Here is a 15964-nt window from a genome sequence, read left to right as displayed (position 1 = left end):
CCTGTCTGGTGCCAGAGGGGTTAATTATCTAGCTAGTGGGGATTTAGGTGTGTCCTGGGTGTGGATACGAGGTTTATATTGCCTGTGGCCTGTTGGCTGGGTTCAGTGTTCCTCCAGCCTTGCTGTGTGCTGGAGCTGTGCTCCTGCCAGGCCTCTACTATCTGCCCAGTGCTTGAGGGCCGCCTTGTGGAACATCAAGGTCACCATGATTTCTCTCCTATGTTCCCATTGTTCTCCTTCTCTTCACTACCCTTGCATATGTTTGCGCGGATTGTCTAGATGTTGTTACATGTCTGGTCTGTTGGTGTTTATAGTCCAGCATGTTTGCTAGACATGTTCCCTATGTGGTGTGCCTCCAGAAGGGGGTGTCAGGGTTCCCCGGAGGGGGAACTACAAGTCTGTATGCTGCTTTGCCTGGGGCCGCCATGCGTCCTGTTTGCATGGGGGTTTCCAGGCAGTAACTGGTGTGCTGGATACTTGGGTGTGTTTGTTTGTACTGTGTCCTGTATGGTGTGTGGGCATCAGTACTCATGCTCGGGTTCCAGTCGGTGTTGCTGCGACAGGTGTGTTGTATGGTGTGCTTACCTGCCGATCCAGTTACTGTATACAGTCTCCTTTTTTTCCTTGCAGCTAAGCCGCTGCAGACTCCTGTTTATCCGTGTCTGGGATGAACAGGTCGTCTCTGCCCTTTCTTTATTTGAAAGATTATCAGGGTGACTTAGGGTCATAGGTTTCCTGGGTATGAGCTGTCCTACCATCTAGGTCCGCTCATACGGTGAGGAGTTAGGGTGAAGATTAGGGATGCTTTAGGAGGTGACCAGCTACCTTATCCCAGTCACTGGCCTAGTTGCTATCTTGTTATTACGGTGGGGAGTTTCCCCCACTCCCCACAGTGACACCTGCTTCCCGCCGCTCTGGTCCTCTGCGCTGCCCCCATCTTCCGATCCCTGCACTGGTGCATGGTCACATGCATCTCTCCAGCTAATGGCTGGCTTCAGCAGTGACATGCTGCTTGTGGCCACATCACCGCTGAAGCTCGCTATTGGCTGGAGAGGTGCATGTGACCATGGCTATGCACTCTCAGGTGTAAACAGCACAGGGACCAAAAGATGGAGGCAGTGGGGGCAGTGCGGAGGATCGGAGCTGCGGGGAGCAGGTAAGTATAACTCTTTGGTTTCAGGGGCCATGCTGCAGCATATTATTTGAGACAATTACTGGGAACAAGTCTTCATAGGAAAGCTCATATCTGGCAGCTGAAATTGTGCTGATCAGCCAATAAACAAGGAATCACTCATTTGTTGGCTGATTTGCACATTTTATCAGGATGGAAAATGTACAAATATCGTCATGAACCATCATGAACTTTTATTTGACTACTAAATACTCTTGAGATTACAGATATTTTAAAATCAGATCCCTATACTAGACATATATTTGCAGATGTGTTCCCATGTGATTTTATTTTACCACAATGACAATTCAAGTCAGAGTGGTAGCCATTATATATTGTGTTATGTGCTGAAAAAAAGGACATATTTTTTGATAGCTATGGATTTGCACCAACTGCAAGGATATTCCCTAAAGAATTTATAAATATATATAAAAAAAATAAGAAACTATGAATCCTACAGTTATCAGAATAATCAATTGCAGGATACAATCTCTTCATCTTGTGGCCATTATTGCGTATTTATACTGACACCGTTTGCTCCTTTGTCTCGTTCTCACAACCGAAAACGACCGCCGGAAGTACAATTGGGAAATCCTTGGTATAGTGTGTGTCGATGTGTGCGCAATTCCTCCAAAATAACGTCACAGAGACGTTCTCAAGTAGGATCCAATAATGTGCCTGCTTCCAACAGCTAGGCGAGGTTTATACCAGAAGATGGAAGGCGGTCTTACAATCATGACCAATGGGGAGACAAGTGATTGGCTGGAAGGCGGTCTTATAATCATGACCAATGGAGAGACAGGTGATTGGCTGGAAGGCGGTCTTACAATCATGACCAATGGGGAGACAGGTTATGGTATGAAGTGATTGGCTGGCGAAGATATGAATGATAGCGCAAACTTATGTTCGCGCGTGCGCACACTTATTTGCGCCCTTTTCGTTGCCACGCTTATCCTCGTGGATGAAGAAACCTTTGTTCGACACTCCCCATCCCTCCCGCCTCAGCCAGCGCCATGACACTAGTATCCTGCAGTAATACAAGGCCAGGCACAAATCAGCTATAGGTCGGGACAACCAGACCATCATGCGAAAGTTTCTGCGCGATGCGAACGAATCTGCGCATTTCCATAGGATGGCGACCATACGGCGAACAATAATTTTTCCACAACAGCTCCCCCCTTTTTCGCCATATGTCGTCATTTCAGCGGCTCCCTAACACTGCAATCACTCAAACCAGACCTCTAAAGGGAATAAACATGTAAAGGGGAACATGCTACACTACAGATGAACTAACAAGAAGAACCTGGCCTATCATTCTTGGGCCTCTTCGGTTGCTTGACAGCGACGTCCGGCAAGGGTAGTGACAGTGAAAAGTCTCTAAAGTGTCTCTATTAAAGAAATGCCTTCAAAAGGAATAGTTATTCTCCATGACTGTTCCTTAAAATGCGGTGGTTCTTCTTGGGTCGGTCCTCCTGAAGAAAGAATCTGGTTGCTCCGGGCGATGGTTCTCTGTGATCATAACGTGGTCCTCTGAATGGCTCCTCGCGACTCGATTCATCAAGCAGCAGGTCATTCTCACCGCCACATAGAAAAGAAATAGAAAGCACAGCAGTAACAGGACATACACTCCTATTTCCTTAAGCCAATATCCTATAGAAAACAACATATCACCTTTAAAAGGGGTTCCAACCTTCATCTGCAATCACACGTGCTTGCCCCTGTAACGCCTTAACTCATCTAGATGGGCCTGAACCTTGTCACCAGTATCTTCCACCCAGGTGCAGCAATCCTCCCCAATGAATTCACAGAAACCCCCCTTTTCAGCTAAAAGATAGTCGAGAGCTATCTTCTCCTGGAGGAGAAGAGTTTTTAACTGTCACTGTTCGGAGGAGACTTCTCTCATGGCTTCGACTGTCTCGTTGAACATCTCCACTATGGTAGAAAATTTGTTCAGCCGCTTAATAAGTTCTATACCCCATCCGGTCCATGCCGGAAACCATGCCCAAGCACGGTCCCCTGCAGAGAACAGCTCCCTCCTAGTCCTTCTTCCCATACTCACCCTCCTCTGCACCATCAGATCCTCGTGACCATCAGCAATATAGGAGGCGGGGACTAACTTGACTAAAGAGCATGACCCTCTAGCATTTGTGGGAATGACTCTGTAAGCAGCCTGCCCACACAAGAAGGAATAGGGCCCGGTTAGAGAGACACAAAGGTCATTAGGGTTCCGGTTACGGTTGAGCAACATCTGGATGGATAAAGGGATTGCTGCACTGTCCTGAATGTCACACCCTCCCCCCCAGCAGATATAGTCATGTCTGGTGGTTAGGTTGTTATGGTCAGGGATTCTATGGTCGATCTGGACAGTGATCCCAGAGGGGCATTCAGTCCGACCCATGCTCCAAATCCAGAGCTGATATTAAAACAAATCTGGGGTCACCCTAATTGACCGGATACCCACACGTACTAAGGCATACTAAGCCTACTACAAGTCTCAGGGCTGATATCAAGACCATAAGTGACGTTACCATCTAAGAATGTATGGTTGAACTCTATGGATAGGTGACACTCAACAGATTTACCTAAAGGGTTGATTTTCCTCATGCCCACCCTGATGTCATAAAGGGCATGAACTGCCGCCGTGGCCGGAAGGCTCTGACCCGGAGGTGCTTTGGAGCACACCCAGCAGTTGGATCTATTTGCCGTCTTTGCTAACTGCAAATGCATTCTGAATAACAAATTCGGATGTGACTCCTCATAACATTTTCCAAAGTGCATTAGACAGAAAGAATAAAGGAATACGAGGTACCTGATCATTGCGCTTTGTGGTCCAGTAGCTTCTTGCAATAGCTGGCATGGATCCACCTGTCACGTTCCTCGACCTTGAGGGAGGTTGGTGTTGTAAATAGAACCTGGTACTGCCCGGTATATCTCGCCTCCAGTCCCTGGTACTGATGTTTTTTATCGACCACCCAATCGCCTGGTTGTATGGAATGCAAACCAGTTATAGATTCTGGATCAGGAATAGATTCATAAACTCTCTGGTGTATCTTTTGGAGTTCCCGTTGAAGAGACTGCACATACCCCGTCAGCTGAGAATGTAAAGATGACAGTTGCTGGGGAAAGTACAACCCTATCTTTGGTCTACTCCCGAACAGAATCTCATATGGGGACAGCCCATGGGGCCGTCTTGGTGCATTGCGCACAGAGTAGAGAGCAATGGACAAACACTCGGGCCACGGTTTACCCGTGTCGGCGGAGAGCTTAGAGATCTTGTTCTTGATAGTACCGTTTAGTCTCTCCACCTTACCACTGCTTTGGGGATGATAAGGAGTATGGAGACCCTGATTGATGTGGAGAGCCTCATATATCTCCTTAAAAACTTGTCCCGTAAAGTGAGTCCCCCGGTCAGATTAATGGCTTCGGGTACTCCCCATCGACAGACAACCTCAGAAAGGATCGTACTTAATCCTTCATGTTTCTCACAGGCTCTGGCCAATGCGCGTAGTTCGGCCTCTGGGCCCGACATGTGGCTGCTGAGTGAGCCTTTTTCTACTATTTTGTCGACTGTTGTTACAGCGTAGCCCGTGTGAGGTTTACTATCTAATGTGAAATACTTGGAACCATCTACAAAAATATCTATTGCTTCCAGAAAGGGGAGCTCCCTTCACAGGGCTAACTGCTTCTGTCTCAAGCTCCATGAGCTCGAGACAGTTGTGATCATCTGAGTTTTCAGTCATGGTCGTGTTAGCATTGGTCGCACTCGCAATCCTTTCGTCCCCCCTCTCTTCTTCCGAGTCCGATTGGGTCGGGAGAAGAGATGCAGGATTGAGGATGGTACATCGTCTTAGTAGGAAGAAAAAGGGAAGTTTATTCAACAACTCAAGGATCTAGAAAAATCCCAGAGTGTGTGAAAGTAGGCGCCGACAGTGGTGGTACAGTAGGTCCGAGTAGCGCAAGGAAGGCAGCTGAAGAAGTGTCCAATGAAGGCACTCTATGTAAAAATTACATACACAAGGGGGGGGGTGTCAATTGAACGGAGTTCAACTGACTAAGGGAGATGGAGAAACGTACGAAAGCGCCAAACCAAGCTGAGAGTGGGTGGAGAATGTAATGTCTTGGTGGTATAGTAGTACATAATATATAAAAAAATACAAGGTAGATTAAAACAGACAGACAGACAAAGGTCACTTCCCGCAACGGTATCAGCAGGAGATTAAAAACAAGTGGTTAAAACAAGAAATATGAGATAAAATGGATGGGAAACATCCAGTTAGGCACTTAGGGCTCTTTCACACTTGCGTTCTTGTCTTCCGGCATAGAGTTCCGTCGTCGGGGCTCTATGCCGGAAGAATCCTGATCAGGATTATCCTAATGCATTCTGAATGGAGAGAAATCCGTTCAGGATGCATCAGGATGTCTTCAGTTCCGGAACAGAACGTTTTTTGGCCGGAGAAAATACTGCAGCATGCTGCGCTTTTTGCTCCGGCCAAAAATCCGGAACACTTGCCGCAAGGCCGGATCCGGAATTAATGCCCATTGAAAGGCATTGATCCGGATCCGGCCTTAAGCTAAACGTCATTTCGGCGCATTGCCGGACCCGACATTTAGCTTTTTCTGAATGGTTACCATGGCTGCCGGGACGCTAAAGTCCTGGCAGCCATGGTAAAGTGTAGCGGGGAGCGGGGGAGCAGTATACTTACCGTCCGTGCGGCTCCCCGGGCGCTCCAGAGTGACGTCAGGGCGCCCCAAGCGCATGGATCATGTGATCGCATGGATCACGTCATCAATGCGCATGGGGCGCTCTGACGTCATTCTGGAGCGCCCGGGGAGCCGCACGGACTGTAAGTATAACGCTCCCCACTACTACTATGGCAGCCAGGACTTTAATAGCGTCCTGGCTGCCATAGTAACACTGAACGCATTTGGAAGACGGTTCCGTCTTCAAATGCTTTCAGTACACTTGCGTTTTTCCGGATCCGGAGTGTAATTCCGGCAAATGGAGTGCACGCCGGATCCGGACAACGCAAGTGTGAAAGAGGCCTTACTTCACTGGGGGGTCGTCAGCAGGAGAAGCACATGACACCTGTGACGGTTCCCCCCTGGCCAGGATTGTGTGTAGAATCTCAGTGAATGATGGCAGCGAGGCATAGCGCTTCTGATCAAATCACCTTTATTGTATAATATATGGCTCAACGCGTTTCAGGGATCAAGGTTTCCCCTTTATCAGGAGCAAGAATGATACCCTTACATTCTGCACCCACTCTCACCATGGTTTGGCGCTTTCGTACGTTTCTCCATCTCCCTTGGTCAGTTGAACTCCGTTCAATTGACCTCCCCCCTTGTGTATCTCATTTTTACATTGTCTTAGTGTAAGGTTAATAGGGGTGAGGAGAGCCACTTTATATTTGGTCAAACGGGTGGCCAAAAGATGTTTGGTTTGGACCTAGTTAAGGATCTCTTGGACAGAGAGTGAGGTGAAAAGGGTCAAAGAGGAATCTAAAACTATATCACCTACTTTGTGCAATAGTACAGCGCAGGCGGCTACAGCTCGGGCGCACCCAGGTGAGCCTTTGATGCCCGGATCCAGTTCAGTTGAAATGTACATGATGGGTCTATACCTGGATCCGTGTAATTGGGTCAGTACCCCAGTGGCATGCCCTTTACTTTCGTGGAAAAGGGTAGGTTGTGGTTGGGAATAGGCTCTAGAAAGTTCCTGGATCAGATCCTGGAGGGTTGACCAGTTTTTATCAGTTAATTGAAATGGTGTTTGTGACGGAAGAGTATAGAGAGGACCCAGTTTGGATAAGATGTAAGGGATCCAATCTCTGCTATAATTGATTAGACCTAGAAGGACTCTCAACTGTCAGGGATTACGAGGTCAAGTAAATTCTTTGAGAGTCTGCATCCGTTGCATTGTCAAATGTCTGGTTCCTTTTGAGATACAGTGACCTAGAAAAGTAACCTTCTCCATACAAAACTGCAATTTCTCCTTGCTAGCCTTATTCCCAGTGGATGCCAGATGGTTAAGCAACGAAATGGTATGCCTATAGCAGGACTCCTTATGCGGGCAACAAACCAACAAATCGTCCACATATTGCAATAGGGCGACCTCCAGATCCTCTGGCACCCACTGATCTAATACCACCTTTAGCTTTCAACTGTATTCCGACGGGCTAGTCATGGACCCTTGTGGTAACCGGGTCCATGTAAGTTGTTTACCCTGGAATGATAAAGCAAAGCGATATTGACACTGGGGATCCAGTGGTACAGAGAAAAAGGCATTGGACAAGTCGATGACACTAAAGTACAAAGCTTTAGGAGGGATGGAAGCAAGTAATGTGTGAGGATTAGGCACTATCACAGACAATGATTTTTTTAATGGCTCTGAGATCATGGACCAGTCGGTAAGTGACTTCCTGGCCCTTGGCTGATTTCTTTGCCACCGGGAATAGAGGAGTGTTACATGGGGATTGAGTTGGGGTCAAGACCCCGATTTGGAGATACCTGTCGATCTGGGTACTGTGGTAATCTTGGTAATACGCAACCAGGGGCTGGAGGCACTGGAAATAGGCACTGGAAATAGGCCAACGTCATACTTGTCAACAGCCCAAAGTTTAGGATCTACCTCGGCCAGTACGTCCAGGGACACAAAGTTGCCAGGTTCTCCAGTATACGGAACTGCCACCACTGCACACAGCAGCTCGTCTGTGAGTGCACTAGTAACCACAACATCCTCCGGGGTATAGGAGATTTTGGCCTGAATTTCCAACAGAATGTCTGCCCCCAAAAGGTTAATAGGGACATCATCTGAGATCAACAAAGATCTAACTGCTTCTGTGTGTTGGCCTAACTTCCAGTGCAATGGTTTAGTCTCTCTGAGAGTCACTGATTGACCTGTAAGTCCAACAGTGGGGGTAGTCTTGCCAGAGAGTGGAATCCTGCCTCTAAGGTCTTGGGTTTTTAGGACAGTTATGGCTGCACTGGTGTCAATGAGGCAGGATAGAGGGTATGGCAATTCCTCAAGAAACAGATTGACATGAGCTGACACTGGTTTGCCGTTTCCCTGAGTTGGTGATGGAGACAGAGCGGCTGAGGCTGCTGGTATGGCCTGAGTAGCCAGTAGGTTTAAGCCTGCCTGCAGCTCGGTCTCATCCCTGATTTTAGTTGGACGGGAGTACATGACAGTGTTAGTTCACACTGTCTGGGACTTTCGAATGCCCTGTTGCTGGAGCTCGATGGATTCGTGCAGCCACAGTTCTGCCTTCTGGAGGGAACCATGGCATTGGAGTCTAGTGGGGAATTCATGGATGAACTTTTCCCAAATCCAGACCTCAAAGGTCCCTTCTTTGGGGATGGTCCACTCTGAACCTACAGTCCATTGGTGCCAATCTTTGAGGGGCTTAACAACTTCTCCTCCATAGATGGATTTTTATGTGCTGCTTGGCTGTCCTATCCTCAGAAGTGGTACCCTTCTGTTCCCTAGATTTCCCTACACCCATGCTCGAGCCTTCTAAAAGTAGGTGCGTCCACCTACAGTGTCCTGCGACACACGCCTGCTACTCCCCTTAGTTTGCCTCTGAGTTGCCCTAGGATTTCTGGCACCGACACACGGACTCCTTTCACCCTAGTTAGACCTCAGGAAAAGGAGTAGTAGCGTGAGGAAAAGGGCTCTCGCTGACACACAGCGGCCCTCAGAGTCTCCTAATGAGATATACCAGCCTCGGTTTTGGCTCTAAATAGTGACCTGACCACAGGATAGGGCTTCCAATTGACCTGGAGTGTAATGTGCACACAGGAAACACACAGTACTCCTGTGGAAAAAGTGGCGCACAGAGAACACACAGTACCCTCAGTGGGGACGGGGTACACACAGAGAACACACAGTACCTTCTGTGGGGATGAGGGGCACACAAGAAACACACAGTACTCCCATGGGGGAAGGATCAACAGAGAACACACAATACCAGCTGTTGGAAAAGGGGAGTCATCACAGAGAACACACAGTACCCCTGTGGGGACGAGGGGCATACAGGAAACACACAGTACTCCAGTGGGGAAAGGGGTTACTCACACAGCTATTGGTATGCCCGGGTGATATATACCACCTTGTCTCCTTAAAAAAAAAATCATCAACTCACTTTCCTTTGCCGAAGCCCTTTTTGCAGTGACTGATCAAAAAACTCTCGCTCAGCAGCAACCCTTGAATTCAGACAGTAGTTCCCACACAATATCACGAGAGCCCCAAATCTACAGAGAAGAGAGAGAGAGAAAAAGAGCAGGAAAAAGAGAGGGAAAGAGAGAGAGAAAAAGAGAGGGAGAAAGAGAGGGAAAAAGAGAGAGAGAGAGAGAGAGCATGAAAAAGAGAGGGAAAGAGAGAGAGAGGGAAAAAGAGCGGGAAAAAGAGAGGGAAAGAGAGAGAGAAAGAAAGAGAGGGAAAAAGAGAGGGAAAGAGAGAGAAAAAGAAAGAGAGGGAAAAAGAGCGGGGAAAAAGAGAGGGAAAGAGAGAGAGAGAGAGGGTGAGAGAGAGAGAGAGAGGAAAATATGTTCCGGAACAGTTTTTAACAATACAACAGTTAGGGCACAACTAAACTAATCACAGACATAACAAACCCCCTGTTTGGATACTGATGGCAATATCTGCCTGCTGTGGTGTTAAACTTTAACCACCTGACCTTACACACAAAGCCCTCTGTTGGATCTCTCACCATAGATCACTTGTCCCAGCAGGGCACTGAACAGCCCTTTACAGTTGAGAAACCCCCACAGCAACAACAAGTATCTTGGCAGCGATTATTGGAAAAACATCAACCACATACACCAAAAGGTTCTTTCAGTAGATTTTTTCCTGATATGAGCAGATTGGAGTACACAGATTTCAATTCACAAAGAGCAAAACTTTCTCAAAAATGAGAGTATGGAAAAGGATTTTCTCACCTTATGCCGGCCTTTTTTGCTTTTTGAAAATGAAGCTGTGTCTCCTTTAAGTTCTGCTGATAATGGGGGAAAAAATTAACTCCCTAACTGTGCTCGCCAACTGAGATCGCCGTTTGCTCCTTTATCTCGTTCTCACAACCGAAAACGACCGCCAGAAGTACAATCGGGAAATCCTTGGTGTAGTGTGCGTCAAGGTGTGCGCAATTCCTCCAAAATAACGTCACAGAGACGTTCTCAAGTAGGATCCAATAATGTGCCTGCTTCCAACAGCTAGGCGAGGTTTATTTTTACCAGAAGATGGAAGGCGGTCTTACAATCATGACCAATGGGGAGACAGGTGATTGGCTGGAAGGGGGTCTTACAATCATGACCAATAGGGAGACAGGTTATGGTGTGAAGTGATTGGTTGGCGAAGATGTGAATGATCGCGCAAACTTGCGTTCGCACCCTTATTCGCGCCCTTTTCGTTGCCGCGCTTATACTCGCGGATGAAGAAACTTTTGTTCGACGGTCTCCATCCCTCCAGCCTCAGCCATGACACTGGTATCCTGCAGTAATACCAGGCTGGGCACAAATCAGTTACAGGTCGGGACGACCACACTATCGTGCGAAAGTTTCTGCGTAATGCAAACAAATCTGCGCATCTCCATAGGATAGATGGCGACTATACGGCGAACAATAATTTTCCACAACATACTTTTCCTATAAAGTCATATATCAATTGCAATTCTGAATATGTGATTTACACAAACTCTGCTGCCCTGACCTTGGCCTGTTACAAGTTTTACCTGATCCCTCACGGCCACGCATCGGTGTTTCTGACTCCTGTGGGTCAGCTGTCTACCAAACAGGACTACTCCAGGAGATAGCAGCCTGGTGGCACCACTATAGTGAATTCCAGATCCCTGTATAAGTGTTAAAATGTGAATACCAGGGGACTGCCAGGATAACAATCGTAGGCTTAGCCCAAAGACAAACCGTTTGGTGGACACAGTGGTTCCACGCCCACTTATTGTTCGACTCTTATGGACAGATGTGGCTGGTCAGGTCTATATTATTTTTGATGTTTCACCACAATTACTCTTACAATATCAACACAGTTACAAGGACATTTATTTTTTTATATTTTAAGAAACCTGACTATAGGATATACATTATGTATAAACACAAGAAATTTAATGAACAATATGAAAAGATCACTCAATATATTATACATATTTATTTTATGCCCTTATATAGCGCTACTATATTCCGCAGCCCTTTACAGACATTATCATCAAGCTTTGCCTGGAGGAAACCCACGCAAACGCAGGGAGAACGTACAAACTCCATGCAGATGCTGTCCTTGGTCAAATTCGAACCTAGGACCCAGCTCTGCAAGGCACCAGTTCTAACCACTGAGCCACCGTGCTGCCCATTATGATATTATGCAGTAGGAAGAGAACAGGATAATCTATTATTAATAGCGAACAATCCACACTATAAGGCCTTTTGCACACGAACGTGTGCGCCCCGTGGTCGTGCTGCGGCCCGCAAAATCCTGGCCGCAATGCACGAGCACAGTCCGTGGGGCAGCCGCAGTGGACCCATTCCCTTTAATGTGTCCACGATCCGGCCGTTCCGCAAAAAGATAGAACATGTCCTATCTTTTTGCGGAACGGAAGTACGGGACAAAACCCCACGGAAGCACTCCGTAGTGCTTCCGTTCCATGCTTCGGTTTTGCACCATTCCGCATCTCCGGACCCATTAAAACGAATGGGTCTGCATCCGTGATGCGGAATGCCCACGGAACGGCACCCGTGTATTGCGGATCCGCAAATGCGCTCCGCAATACGGCAATGGGGCGCACACGTTCGTGTGCAAAAGGCCTAAGGCACATTAATAGGCAAACTGAATCCTAGAGTTTGTCCACTCCACGGTAATAGTTTGCAACTCAGCAAATTAAATTCCACGTTAGGTTGAAAATTTAAGCATATTTTATGAAAGATTAGAAGTGAAAAGTGACCCATATTACACCAGTAATATCCCCCATTTAGCAGCAATCAACACATTGGGAGGGTTTATAGTGTACGCTCAGTTCAATGTCGGACTGGGGTCCACCATACGGATACATTCAAATATTACCTGCTCACACAGCAGCAAGATGCTACCAGATGCTTGAATATGGAGGTCCCTGCATCAACTTTGAGAAGGTAGGTCCTGGGGAAAAGAGGATACTGGCTAGCTTTCCTCTGTACCTAGAAGACATCTCAGCTATCTGATCCTGTCTATAATAATAAACTGAGGAGTTTCTTTATTATCTATGAAGTTTGTTATATGAACATCGGCTGGTTGAGGTGCTGTACATTGAATACAGTTTGGTCCATATATATTTGGACACAAATTTAGTTTTTATTATCTGTTTACTAAAATATATTCAAGTTATAGTTATATAATGCACATGGACATAAAGTCCAGACGTTTAGCTTTTATTTGAGATTATTCACATTAAAATTGGATGAAGGGTTTAGGAGTTTCAGCTGCTTTACATGTGGCGCCCTGTTTTTAACCCCTTAAGGACCGGGCTCATTTTCACCTTAAGGACCAGGCAATTTTTTTTGCAAATATGACCCTTTAACTTTAAAACGCTTTTACTTATCCAGGCCATTCTGAGATAGTTTTTTCGTCACATATTGTACTTCATGACACTGGAAAAATGGAGTAAAAAATAATAATTTTTATTTATAAAAAAATAAATAAAAAATTTACCAAAAATTTGGAAAAATTAGCAAATTTCCAAGTTTCAATTTCTCTACTTCTATAATACATAGTAATACCTCCAAAAATAGTTAATAATTTACATTCCCCATATGTCTAGTTCATGTTTGGATCATTTTGGGAATGCCATTTAATTTTTTGGGGACATTACAAGGCTTAGAAGTTTAGAAGCAAATCTTGAAATTTTTAAGAAAATTTCCAAAACCCACTTTTTAAGGACCAGTTCAGGTCTGAAGTCACTTTATAAGGCTTACATAATAGAAACCACCCAAAAATGACCCCATTTTAGAAACTACACCCCTCAAGGTATTAAAAACTGATTTTACAAACGTTGTTAACCCTTTAGGTGTTCCACAAGAATTAATGGAAAATGGAGATGAAATTTCAGAATTTTACTTTTTTGGCAGATTTTCCATTTTAATAATTTTTTTCCGCTAACAAATCAAGGATTAACAGCCAAACTGAACTCAATATTTATTGCCCTGATTCTGTAGTTTACAGAAATGCCCCATTTGTGGTCGTAAACTTCACCTGGCAGGGCGCAAAAGGAAAGGAACACCATATGGTTTTTGGAGGGCAGATTTCACTGGGATAATTTTAACTTGCCATGTCACATTTGAAGACCCCCTGATGCACCCCTAGAGTAGAAACTCCAAAAAAGTAACCTCATTTTGGAAACTATGGGATAAGGTGGCAGTTTTGTTGGTACTATTTTAGGGTACAGATGATTTTTGGTTGCTCTATATTACACTTTTTGTGAGGCAAGGTAACAAAAAAATAGCTGTTTTGGCACTGTTTTTATTTTTTATTTACAACGTTCATCTGACAGGTTAGATCATGAGCTATTTTTATAGAGCAGGTTGTTACGGACGCGACATTACCAAATATGAAAACATTTTTTGTTGTTTGTTTCAGTTTTATATAATGAAGTATTTTTGAAAAAAATAATTTTTTAGTGTCTCCATATTCTGAAAGCCATAGTTTTTTTTTAGCTTTTGGGCGACTGTCTTATGTAAGGGGGGGTAATTTTTTTCGGTATGAGATGACGGTTTGATTGGTACTATTTTAGGTTGCATATGACTTTTTGATCGCTTGGTTTTACACATTTTGTGATGTAAGGTAACAAAAAAATTAGCTTTTTTGACAGTTTTATTTTATGGTGTTTACCTGAGGGGTTAGATCATGTAATATTTTTATAGAGAAGGTTTTTACGGATGCGGCGATACCAAATATGTATACTTTTTTTATTTACACTAATATTTTTGAAACAAACCAAAAAATCATGTTTTTGTGTCTCAATAGTCTGAGAGCCATAGTTTTTTTAATTTTTTGGGCGATTGTCCTATGTAGGGGCTCATTTTTTGCGGGATGAGGTGACTGTTAGATTAGTAATATTTTACCGCTTAGTGTTGCACTTTTTGATCGCTTAGTGTTGCACTTTTAGTGATGTAAGGTAAAAAAATGGCATTTTTTTTACTGTTTTTTTTTAATTTTTTATGGTGTCTATTGGAAGGGGTGGATCATGTGATATATTTATAGAGCCGGCCGTTACGGACGCGGCAATATCTAATATGTGTGCTTCATTTTTTTATTATAAAATTAAGGGAAAGGGGCGTTTTTTCTTTTTTTAACTTGAAACTTTATATTTTTTTATTGAAAACACATTTTTTTTTTTTAAAACCTTATTTCTGTCCCACTCTGGGACTTCAACTTTTGGGGGTCTGATCCCCTCTGCAATGCATTACAATACGTCTGTATTGTAATGCATTGCCCGTTAGTGTATGACACTGAGTCATACACTAACAGGTTGCCTAGGAGACCCAGCCTGAGGCTGGATCTTCTTGGCTCCCGTAGAACACAGCGAATCGGGCTGCCTTCTCACCCATCAGGTCCCCGCTAAAGCAGCGCGGGGACTCAATGGGCTCCCTCAACCACAAACAACTTCTATGTCGTGGTCAGTGCAGACAGCGGCATAGAAGGGGTTAAACTGCAGCGATCGCTGATACGCTGCGGTGATCGGAAATACACAGGCCGTACCTCTATGCCCTGTATCCTTAAGGACTGGGACATCAGGGCGTACAGATACGCCCTGTGTCCGTAAGAGTTTGAAGGGACCAAAAGTAATTGGACAATTGACTCAAATGCTGTTTCATGGGCAGGTGTGGGCAATTCTTTTATTATTTTATTCTCAATTAAGCACATAAAGGCCTGGAGTTGATTTGAGGTGTGGTGCTTGCATTTAGAAAATTTTACTGAGAAGTAAACATGCGGTCAAAGATGCTCTCCATGCAGATGAAACAAGCCATCCTTTATCTGCGAAAACAGAAAAAACCCATCCGAGAAATTGCTACACTATTAGGAGGGGCAAAATCTACAGTTTGGTACATCCTGAGAAAGAAAGAAACCATTGGTGACCTCAACAATGCAAAAAGACCTGGACGCCCATGGAAGACAACAGGGGTGGATGAACGCAGAATAATTACCATGGTGAAGAGAAACCCCTTCACAACAGCCAACCAAGTGAACAACACTCTCCAGGATATAGGCGTATCAATATCCAAATCTACCATAAAGAGAAGACTGCATGAAAGTAAATACAGAGGGTCCACTGCACGGTGAAAGCCACTCATAAGCCTCAAGAATAAGAAGGCTAGATTGGACTTTGCTAAAAATAAAAAAAAACATCTTAAAAAACCAGCACACTTCTGGAAGAACATTCTTTGGACAGATGAAACCAAGATCAACCTCTACCAGAATGATGGAAAGAAAAAAGTATGGCAAAGGCACGGTACAGCTCATGATCCAAAGCATACCACATCATCTGTAAAACACGGCGGAGGCAGTGTGATGGCTTGGGCATGCATGGCTGCCAGTGGCACTGGGTCCCTCGTGTTTATTGATGATGTGACACAGGACAGAAGCAGCCGGATGAATTCTGGGGTTTTCAGAGACACACTGTGTGCTCAAATGCAGCCAAACTGATTGGTATGCGTTTTTCATAATAAAGATGGACAATGACCGAAAACATAAAGCCAAAGCAACCCAGGAGTTTATTAAAGCAAAGAAGTGGAATATTCTTGAATGGCCGAGCCACCGAT

This window comes from Bufo bufo, chromosome 4, assembly GCF_905171765.1.
Source record: "Bufo bufo chromosome 4, aBufBuf1.1, whole genome shotgun sequence".
In the NCBI taxonomy this organism is placed as follows: Eukaryota; Metazoa; Chordata; class Amphibia; order Anura; family Bufonidae; genus Bufo; species Bufo bufo.
The sequence above is the reverse complement of the archived record's forward strand: the minus strand, read 5'-3'. Positions refer to the sequence as shown.